This window comes from Papio anubis, chromosome 8 (assembly GCF_008728515.1).
Source record: "Papio anubis isolate 15944 chromosome 8, Panubis1.0, whole genome shotgun sequence".
NCBI classification, from domain to species: Eukaryota; Metazoa; Chordata; class Mammalia; order Primates; family Cercopithecidae; genus Papio; species Papio anubis.
The window spans coordinates 79,756,234-79,768,319 of NC_044983.1; positions in this window are offsets into that span (position 1 = coordinate 79,756,234).

The window sequence follows — 12,086 nt, forward strand, 5'->3', positions numbered from 1 at the left end:
TGCATATAAAGCATATATATAGTTTAAAAAGTGATAATATTCACACAAGTTCACAAACCCAGCTTGGTAAATAGAGCATTACTATACCTTTGAATATCATGTGCTCCTTCCAGATCATGAACCCCCTGCTCCTCTACAAGTAACTACTATTCTCACATAAAATGTTATCACATGTGTATAACTTTTACAACAGTATTGAATTTTAAATGTATTTTAATGTTAGCATTTGAGGGAAAAACAGTTAAAAAGTTGTTAAAATAGGGCCAGGCACTGTGGCTCATGCCTGTAATCCTGGCACTTTGAGAGGCTCAGGCAGGTGAGGGTTTCACATGGTGAAACCCCATTTCTACTAAAAATACAAAAAAATGGGCCAGGCCTGGTGGCAGCCACCTGTAATCCCAGCTACTCAGGAGGCCAAGGCAGGAGAACTGCTCGAACCAGCAGACGGAGGTTGAACTGAGATCAAGCCACTGCACTCCAGCCAGGGCGACACAGCAAGACTCCATCTCAAAAAAAAAAAAAAAAAAAAAAAAGAAAGAAAGAAAAGTTGTTAAAATAATATAAGTAAGAGCATCTGCAGAGATGAAGAAGATGAGAAACAGCTCAGAGGACTTAAATTGGGAAGAGGGGCATTGGAGAGAATTAGTATTATTTATTTGTTCCTACAAGTATATTTTTTACATGTACATTTTTCTAGGGGCTGTAGATACAGAGATGAACAACTGCCCCCCTCACAACCATTTCAAAAAACAAAAAATGACAATATCCCTGCTGTCATGGAGCTTATAGTTACTAATCAAAGATTGACACAAATTTACATAAAATTACAACTTTGATTAGTGTTTGTAAATAAAATCCATGGAGTTCAGAGAGAAGTAAACATACTAGTCACTTCGTAGATCAGAGAGGCTTCTCAGATAAAATAATAACCAAATATTATTCTGAAAGGAGAGTAAGAATTGACTGGAGAGAGAAGCTGAGGTGGAAGGGTGGTGATGAAGGCTGCAGACGTCAGGTTCGAGGTGGGAAGTAACATGGGGCTTTCTAAAACTGAAAGAAGAAAGGCCTGTGAGCCAGGAGAACACATTAGATAATAGACTTTGTCAAGACTTAGAGCACTTAGAAGTTTAGGTCCTTTTTTTGGAAAAGCAATGGAAGTCTATGGTATAATACTTTGTGCTTGGGGATAGTGGTGAGAGAGAGGTGAACAGACAAGCTTTACAAAAGCATCAGTTTCACTGCAGATTGAAAAGGAACCATAGTGAGTCCAAAGAAACGTTAGTATGCTATTATAGTAGTCCCGGAAAATGATTATGATAGTTTTAAGGACTAGAATTACAAACAAATTTGAGACATACTTAGAAAACAAAATTAAACATGAAAGTAGCCGGTGACTTAGTATAAGGGTTATAATGCTAAGTGCTGCATAAAATGTTGCTTCAAAATATTTAATGGACCAGCTAGAGTGGGAATAATTGACCAACTAATATGGAAGGAGACTAGATTATGATTAGAGAGAATACATGGCTTATGAAGGGAGCAGCGATGGCAAAGATTGAGAAAGTGAGGAGAAAAGCAAAAGGAGAAGGAAGGAATTTGAAATTGACACAGGGTAAGACAGTGGGGGTCAAACATGGGACTGGTCATGCATATCAACACTAAAGTCACCCAAGGTAATGGAGTTGAAGACTGAGAGCTAGATAAAATGTCTCTGATAAGTAAAAGAAAATGAGCTTTTGGGAGGCAAGATTTAATGGTCAGAGAGAGAAGCTTGCCAATGAGCCTGAGAAGAAGCCCATAATTTTGTTTGTATGGGTGGGGATAGTCGACGTACAATTTAATTTTTCTATGAGGAAGAAAATCAGTCTGGCAATAGAAACAGACTAAGTGTATAGAGCTGAATGACCCAGGGTCAGTGTCATCTTTAAGAATGACTAGTTGCAGTATAATTGAAAACAGGGGATGACTAACATTTGTCCCAATTCTTCCATTTACATTTACTTCTTTATGTCACATCCATCTCAATATCTCCCACAAATGCTGAGGTTTCCTTTTCTTTATTTTTGGTCGTCTATGTGGAACAATGGGATCATTGTCCATTTGCTCCAATTTTTTATTTTTTTATTTTTTTATTTTTTGAGACAAAGTCTCGCTCTGTCGCCCAGGCTGGAGTGCAATGGCACGATCTTGGCTCATTGCAACCTCCTGGTGTTGCAGCAGGTATTGGTGGTGCAACCTCACTTCCTGGGCTCAAGCGATTCTCCTGCCTCATCCTCCCAAGTAGCTGGGATTACAGGGGCCTGCCACCACACCTCACTAATTTTTGCATTTTTAGTAGGAATGGGGTTTCAACACGTTCATCAGGCTAGTCTCGAACTCCTGACCTCAGGGGATCCACCCATCTCGGCCTCCCAAAGTGCTGGGATTACAGGCGTGAGTCACTGCACCTGGCCCATTTGCTGTAATTCCATTACTGCCTTTCTAATTGTGTTGCAGGAGGAAATTAGGTCTCCATACTTTAATTCTCATAATATCATTCTAGAAAGTTGTATATATGCAATAGACCTAACTGAAAGCTTAGGGCATGCCTGTGTACGTGTGTGTGTGTGTGTGTGTGTGTGTGTGTGTGTGTGTGTGTGCCCAGCTCCAGCTATCTAGGGCCTCTTGTATTAAGGTTCACCCTTAACATTCCTTTACAGGAGATATTTTTTGGACTACTTTTTCAGGAAGTCTCCATAAACAAAGTTGTGTGTAGTCAATTCAACATAATCTTAGTGACAGGCCATTATTCATCATTACGCTTTTCTTGTATATTTAATATCAACATTTGAAACCTGAATAAAACATAGAAATTTCTAAAAGATTGAGTTACAATTAATTACCTAATTGATCAATTAGTCAATAATAATATTTAGTATTATCTTATGCAATATATAACATTAGAAAACACTGTTGGATGCAAAAAAGAATCAGAGTCATTCCTCCCTTCAAGAAACTTTTATGGCTAGGTGTGATGGCTCACACCTGTAATTCTAGCACTTTGGGAGACCAAGGCTGGAAGATTGCTTGAGCAGGAGTCTGAGATCAACTTGGGCAAGAGGAGAGAGACCCTGTCTCTACAATTTATTTTTTAATTAGCCAGGTGTGGTGGATTGTGCCTATAGACATAACTTACTGGGAAGCTGAGGCAAGGTGTCCCTTCAGCCCAGCAGTTCAAGTTTACAGTAAACTGTGATGGCACCATTACACTCTAGCCTGGGCAACCGAGAAAGATCCTGTTGAAAAGAAGGGAAGGGAAGGGGAGGGGAGGAAAAGTAAAGGAAAAAAAAAGATAAAAGAAAGGAGGGAAGAGGAGGGAACAGAAAGAAAAGAAAAGAAAAAGAAGAAAGGGAAGAAGGAAGGAAGAAGGAAGAAAGGCAGGCAGGCAGGAAGGTTTAATCTAATCAAATAAAGCACATACATATGTCATATATGCACATAAAAAAAGAGATCATTTATTTAGCTGCCATTTATGAATATCCACTATTGGCAAGGAACTGTGATAGATATTTCATATATGTCATTTCTAATCCATCAAGGTAGATATTTTTATCCTCATTTAACATTTGCAGAAACTGAAGCTCAGATTTTTGATGACACAAAGTTAACTTTTGGTATTAGGGAATTAATTCATTCATTTTAGTAACAGTAAATTACATTTTGATTAAGTGGTAATATAGTTAAATGCGGAAAATTTCAAAATTGAAAACATACAGAACTTTCTGACAACAATAAAATTAAGTCAGAAATTTTAAAGTACTAAAAATATATATTAAATAATTCTAAATAATCAGTAGTCAATTTAGAATCAGTGTAAGCATTTAGAAAACACTTAGCACTGGTGATAATAATATTCAGAGCAAAACGTGTGGTATGCGGTGAAAGAAAAACAATATTTTCATCAGAAAAGGAGAAAGTCTGTAAATAATGGCTTATGCATCTAATTTACGGAGCTATAAAAAGAATACTAAAACAAATGCAAAGACAGAATATAAAAAGAATAATAAAAAAGCAGAATTTAATTTTTTTCTTTTTTTTTTTTTTTTTTCCTGTCGCCCAGGCTGGAGTGCAGTGGCCGGATCTCAGCTCACTGCAAGCTCCGTCTCAGCCTCCCGAGTAGCCGGGACTACAGGCGCCCACCACCTCGCCCGGCTAGTTTTTTTGTATTTTTTAGTAGAGACGGGGTTTCACCGTGTTAGCCAGGATGGTATCGCTCTCCTGACCTCGTGATCCACCCGTCTCGGCCTCCCAAAGTGCTGGGATTACAGGTTTGAGCCACCGCGCCCAGTGCAGAATTTAATTTTTAAAACTATGATTCAGGAAAGAGGATCTGGAAAGCTAAATTTGTTTTAAACAGCATCTCACAAGACTGATAAATTAAAGAATATACATGAGAATGTGTTAGAAGTAAAGCCCAGGCATATAAATGCAGCAGAGATTTTTCAAATTATGAGTGAGTACTATGAGAAACTTGATGGAAGTAATTTTTAAAACATGAAAAATAATTTTAAAAAATATGTAACTTACCACAATTGAGCCAAAAAATAGAATATTAACTAGAAGCCTAAGATTTCTTAACAAAAACTCTTCGGAACATTTTTTGTTTTGAAGTTAAGAGTTTCTCAGATTTTAGAACATGATATGCTGCATATATTTTCTGTTGTATAACACTGTTCATATCAAACACATATTTCTGATTGTAGGACTTCAATTACAGAAATTTGAACTACACAATCATTAAAGAAATTGAAGCAATATTTTAAAATTTATCTACAAAGTAAACACTAGATCAGTTTATAGACTAGTTTTGAACACAGATTTCGGAAATGGAAAATTACTATCTTGTACATGTCTATAAAATAATAAAAAAAGGAAAGCCTTTTTCCAACCTTTCCTTTTTTTATGGCATTAGTTTAACTTTGATGGCAAAGACAAAAAATAACTGTGTAAAAATGAAACATTGCAAGCTGATCTCTCCTATGTATAAAACGAGATGGGAACATCTTTTTTTAAATACTAGCAAACCAAATCTAGTAAAAATAATAACACAGCCAAGTTAGATTTATTCTAGAAATGCAAAGTTAATTCAGCACTAGAAAATATATTAATGTAATTTATTGCATTTACAGGTTAAAGACAAAAGTCTGATAATCCCCACAGATTCATAAAATAACCATTCATGAATTAAAACATGTTTAGTAACATAAGAATTTAAAAAAAACTTCTCTAATGTGATAAAAATCTGGAAAAAAATAACATTTAATAGTAAAATATTAAAATAATTTATATCTTAAATAAAGAATATGACAATGACACCCACTGTGCTAATTGCTATTCAATATCATTCTAAAAGGATTAGCCAGAATAAGAAGAAAGGAAAAAAATGTAAGATTTTGAGGCGGAAACGAAGCTATCAGCATATATCAGGTGTGTTGTTTTCAAAACAGAAGCCCCAAAAGAATCTTCAGACAGAATTAATAGAGATTGGGATGGTTGCTACAGATATAAGATGAATTATATAGCATTTGTCCACATTAGAAAATAAAATAAACTTTTATATGAAAATATTTGTTATCTCTGAGTACAACAAAAAATATAAGGTAGTAAAAATAAATCTCACAAGATATGTAAAAGACATTTTTTAGAAAATCGTAACCTTTATTGAAACACATTAAAGACCTAAATAACTTGAATCATATATAGAAACATTCAGGAATGTAAAAGTGTATATTTTCCAAGAAAATGATGTTAAAATTCAATTCCATTTCAATTAAAATTTCTACCAATTATTTTCATGAAGCTTGAAAAGCTGATTCTTAGATACATATGAACAATTAAAGAGTAGAAACAGTGGTAGCAAACTGGAACTCTGCTGGCTACATGGGTGTCCTCTAAGTCCATGAAGGGAGACTGCCTGCTCTAGAGAACTATCTTACACAAGTTATTTCAGCAACTAATGCCCCAAATAAAGTCCAAACCTTGCTAATTTATAATTAATTCAGAGATATATTATGGCTATAGTATATTTTATTAGAAAAGAAGTCAATATTCTGACAAAGTCTCCAACACCTCAATCAAATGTACATAATTGCAAAATAGGGCAAATTAGTTTATAATTTTTTAGATCACTAAATAGTAACAAACAAGGTAACTTCATATTCTGTCTGTCTCTATGACAGAATAAAATTATTTCATCTGTTTACCAATTGGCTTGAAAACAAAGAACATATCCAGACATAGACAATGGAACAGAAAAATACCTGTCCCCTAAAATGCATCCCACAGACAAGGTTTTTGTTTTGTTTTGTTTTTTTGTTTTAATTCTTCCTAACAGCCTATCTAGTTGTCTAATCAAAGAAAATGCATTCCTAATCAGTATAAATACAGTACTTTGAGAAAAATAAACATAAAAAATAAGTAAAGAGCAAGATTAGGCAAGACAATTTTGAAGAGCAGGCTATGACTTTTCACCTAACAGATATCAAGACTGGGTAGGAATCTCTAGAAATGAAGGCTGTGTGATATTATCACAGGGGTCAAGACAATAAAGATGAAAACCCAAACATATGTGGCAAACTAACATATAAGCGAAATCAGAAATGAGAAAATAGTTTTCAATAATGAAAGCTAGAAAAATTAAGCAAATGAATAACCACAAAAGAAAATGAGAGAGAAAGAGAAAGAACAAGATTAAGAGAGGCCAGGGGAAAGAAAGAAAGGAGAATAAAAGGAAGGAAAGGAAAATAAAGGAAAGGTAGAAAAGAAGGGAAGGGAGGTATTGACGTTTTACTCTTCGCTATTCATGAAAAGAAATAAAACCCAAATACATTAAGTACTTGAGAGTGAAAGGGAAACTTTAAATTATTAGGAAGAAATCTAAGAAAAAAATTGATTTGGAAATAAACGATTTCCTAATCAAGACATAAACTCAAATCACTGAAGTGATATTTGAGGAATTATATTTAAGAACTTATGTTCATGAAGATACCATTAAAAAAGGATCAGAAAGCCACAGATTTAATAAAAATATTGTAACAAATATATAGTAATTATTTCCTGTGATAATGCTGTGTAAAAAATAATTCTAGTAATAAACTACTGAAATTATTTCAGTAGTTTTCAATAACAAGCATTTATTTTCCACTCATATGTCTGCAGGGTAGTAATGAGAGGTAAGAAATTTGAGTTGGGCTGTACTTGGTCAGGAGTGCTTTAGGTCAGCTCCACGTGTTTCCTCAATCTGAGACAAGTAGCTGCTCAGCACATACAGCAAGCTGTGGCAGAAGATGGGATTGAAAGACAGCTGTCAGCTACTTAGTATTCCTCCTATCACCTTAGCTTAGAACAGAGACATTGTGACTTCCATTCACACTCCAAAGTATGCCAAAGGGCCAAACTCAGCATGTCCTGTTCCAAAAGAGAGAGGAGCATATTTGTTAAACAATGATTCAATCTACCATAGACATAATCAACAAGTCCCATTTCTAGAATAAACAGTCATAGTGAACTGATATGGGGAAAAAGGGAATAATTGGCAGAAAACATGAATAGGCAGTTTACAGAGAGGAAATATAAAGGGCCCAATCTCATTGGTAATCAAGAAAATTCTAACTAAAGCTACAGAAGAATACCATTTGTTAATTATCATATTTATAAAAATTTAAAAGTTTGCCAAAAGCATGTGTAAGTGGGAATGAGAAACATGTCCATTGTGAGTTTGAAATGCTAACTCTCTTTGGAAGTTAATTTGGCACAGCTAAAAAGCTAAAGGCGTTATTTGCCTCATGACCTTTTAATATACCCTGGAAATTTTTGCACATCTACAGGTGGAGACATGTGCAAGGATGCTGATGGCTGTATATTTTATAATAACAAAACCTGTATATATTCCAAATATTTTTGATAGAACAGACTGTAAATGGAAGTATATTAAATTGATGTCTATACAGCAATGATAGATCAATGAAACAAAATATGAATAACTCTAAAAATACAATTTAAGGCAAAAATATGAAAGTTCCAGAAAAACATATGTAGTGTGATTTATTTATTATAAAGATTGATAAAGGTCTTATACATTTAGAATTAAATAATTCATTTGTTTGTTTGTTTGTTTGTTTGTTTTAGATGGAGTCTTGCTCTGTTGCCCAGGCTGGAGTGCAATGACACGATCTCGGCTCACTGCAACTTCCACCTCCTGGGTTCAAGAGACTCTCCTGCCTCACCTTCCCGAGTAGCTGAGATTACAGGCACCCGCCACCACACCCAGCCAATTTTTGTATTTTCAGTAGAGATGGGATTTCACCATATTGGCCAGGCTGGTCTCGAATTCCTGACCTCGTGATCTGCCTACCTTGGCCTCCCAAAGTGCTGGGATTACAGCCATGAGCCACTATGCCCGGCCTAAATGCTGTGTTTTTAAGATTATGCACATGTGGTCACACTTTATGTGAGGACAGTGGTTACTTGCAGGGTGTTAGGGGAAACCTGACCTGGGAGAAGTGCATGAGATTCAAAGGTATAGTAATGCCTGATTTATCAAGCTGAGTTTGTGAACATGTGTGAATATTATCCCTTTTTAAGCTATACATGTGGTTTATATGCACAGTATAAAATACAATTCTTTCAAAACAACAAAAAAAGTTCAACTTAATAAATTCCTTTACTCATCACATCTGAGGGTCCTGTTTTAATGGTACTCTAGTAAATTAACACCGTCACTGGTTGTTTGATATGGCTCTTTGTGGCTTGAAACAAGCCCTCCAAAATCAGAATGCAGAGCATTAATTTAAAATGAAAAATATAATTGAACTAGGAATTAGGTTATTTAGTTCACACAATTTATTCATCTACTTCTTTATTTATTTAACAAATATTTGAAAAGTTCCAGTTCTGTGTCAGGCACTAGTCTGCTGCTGGAAATGTGTCAGTGCTGCATGAAAAATAAAGTCTCTGATTTTTGCTGTTTAGATTCTTATAGGGAGAGGAAAATAGTACAAAAACTAGATATTATATATTAAGTGGTGATAAGAGATATGAAGAACAGTAAATCAAAGCAAGGAGTCAGAAAGTTTTGAGAAGTGGGTGCTCTACAGGTAGGATAGACAGGAAATGCTTCTCAGAGCAGTGAATTAAAGAGAGAAAATTGAGTCACATAAATATCTTGGGAAACATCACATGTGAAGGACCCAAGTGATAACCATTTTCAACCAGCTCAGGAAACAGCAGGGAAAAAAAAATGACAAAATAAGACACATACTAGTAGTGGAAGATGACATCAGGAGTGGGTAGTGGGTCGATCATGTAATGTAAGGAGATGTGTGGATCATGTAATGTCTTAAAAATTCTGATAAGAATGTTGGTCTTTATTCTGAGTGAGAAGAAAATATACGGTACTGCCAGTAGGTCAGTGTATTTGAAAAGGATGGTTGTGGGGCAGGGGGTGAAATGAAGGGTGGTGAGAAGAGATTAGAGAGAAAGACAGGCCTCAGGTCCTCGTGTGTCTTTTTAGAGCACATGGATTTTATATTGATGATCCACTGGTGAACTGCTGCATGCCCCATAACATGCCATGTGCCACATAATGTTTCACACATCACACCACATATACAGTGGTGCCATAAGATTATAATACTGTATTCTTCATGTACCTTTTGTATGTTCAGATATGTTTAGATACACAAATACTTATTATTGTGTTATAATTGCCTGTAGTATTCAGTACATTAACATGCTGAACAGGTTTGTAGCCTGTACCATGTGGTCTAGGTGTGTAGTAGGCTATACCATTGAGATTTGTGTTAGTGCACTCCATCATGTTCACACAGTGACAAAATTGCCTAAGCGTGCATTTCTCAGAACATATCCCCAGTGACGCATGACTGTATTTTAAAAAGGAAAATCATATTCTTGATTTGTATTTCCAAAAGGTCATTTGAGAAACTGTTGGAGTACAGTTTGTGGGAAAACGACTTGGCAGTAAAGTAGCTGTCATTATAATATTTCAATATTTGCTAACTGAATAAATGAGAGGAAGAATAAATTAACATCCATGTTTACTTCTTTTCTTTTTCTTTCAGTAAAATGAGCCCGTCATCTTGTCTAACACTCATCACTTCACCTGTGTGCTAAATTCCATCCTTTCCAGTCATCTTCTGACAATTTTGATTCACAAATATTGCCCCCTGTCTCCTTTACTTTGAACCTGTCTATGCAGCAGCACCATATTTTTAACATGTGAATATGCTCAAACTAGTATTTCCAATCAGAAGCAGCAATAGCAGGTACTTTATCCTATATCCTAATCTACAATTTCAACTTTTTTCTTCTCTCCTGAACCTTCCTCTTTGCAATAACAGTTGGCATTCTTATCTTGTCTTTGTCACCAACATTTTTCATTGTTTTCCTCAACTTTTAGGAACCTGGTCTCTCAGTCATTCTTCAGTTTTTTGCTACTGTTTTTTAATTTTTAAATTTATTTTTTTTATTTATTTGTTATTATACTTTAAGTTCTAGGGTACATGTGCATAATGTGCAGGTTTGTTACATATGTACACTTGTGTCATGTTGGTGTGCTGCACCCATCAACTCGTCAGCACCCATCAACTCGTCATTTACATCAGCTATAACTCCCAGTGCAATCCCTCCCCCCTTCCTCCTCCCCATAATAGGCCCCAGTGTGTGATGTTCCCCTTCCCGAGTCCAAGTGATCTCATTGTTCAGTTCCCACCTATGAGTGAGAACATGCGGTGTTTGGTTTTCTGTTCTTGCGATAGTTTGCTGAGAATGATAGTTTCCAGCTGCAACCGTGTTCCCACAAAGGACACAAACTCATCCTTTTTTATGGCTGCATAGTATTCCATGGTGTATATGTGCCACATTTTCTTAATCCAGTCTGTCACTGATGGACATTTGGGTTGATTCCAAGTCTTTGCTAATGTGAATAGTGCTGCAGTAAACATATGTGTGCATATGTCTTTATAGCAGCATGATTTATAATCCTTTGGGTATATACCCAGTATGGGATGGCTGGTTCATATGGTACTTCTAGTTCTAGATCCTTGAGGAATCGCCATACTGTTTTCTATAATAGTTGAACTAGTTTACAGTCCCACCACCAGTGTAAAAGTGTTCCTATTTCTCCACATCCTCTCCAACACCTGTTGTTTCCTGATTTTTAATGATTGCCATTCTAACTGGTGCGAGATGGTATCTCATTGTGGTTTTGATTTGCATTTCTCTGATGGTCAGTAATGACGAGCATTTTTTCATGTGTCTGTTGGCTGTATGAATGTCTTCTTTTGAGAAATATCTGTTCATATCCTTTGCCCACATTTTGATGGGGTTGTTTGTTTTTTCTTGTAAATTTGTTTGCGTTCTTTGTAGGTTCTGGATATTAGCTCTTTGTCTGATGAGTAGATTGCAAAAATTTTCTCCCATTCTGTAGGTTGCCTGTTCACTCTGATGGTAGTTTCTTTTGCTGCGCAGAAGCTCTTTAGTTCAATTAGATCCCATTTGTCAATTTTGGCTTTTGTTGCCATTGCTTTTGGTGTTTTAGACATGAAGTCCTTGCCCATGCCTATGTCCTGAATGGTATTACCTAGGTTTTCTTCTAGGGTTTTTATGGTATTAGGACTAACATTTAAGTCTCTGATACATCTTGAATTAATTTTTGTATAAGGAGTAAGGAAAGGATCCAGTTTCAGCTTTCTACTTATGGCTAGCCAATTTTCCCAGCACCATTTATTAAATAGGGAATCCTTTCCCCATTTCTTGTTTTTGTCAGGTTTGTCAAAGGTCAGATGGCTGTAGATGTGTGGTATTATTTCTGAGGGCTCTGTTCTGTTCCATTGGTCTATATCTCTGTTTTGGTACCAGTACCATGCTGTTTTGGTTACTGTAGCCTTGTAGTATAGTTTGAAGTCAGGTAGCATGATGCCTCCAGCTTTGTTCTTTTGACTTAGGATTGTCTTGGCAATGTGGGCTCTTTTTTGGTTCCACATGAACTTTAAAGTAGTTTTTTCCAATTCTTTTAAGAAAGTCATTGG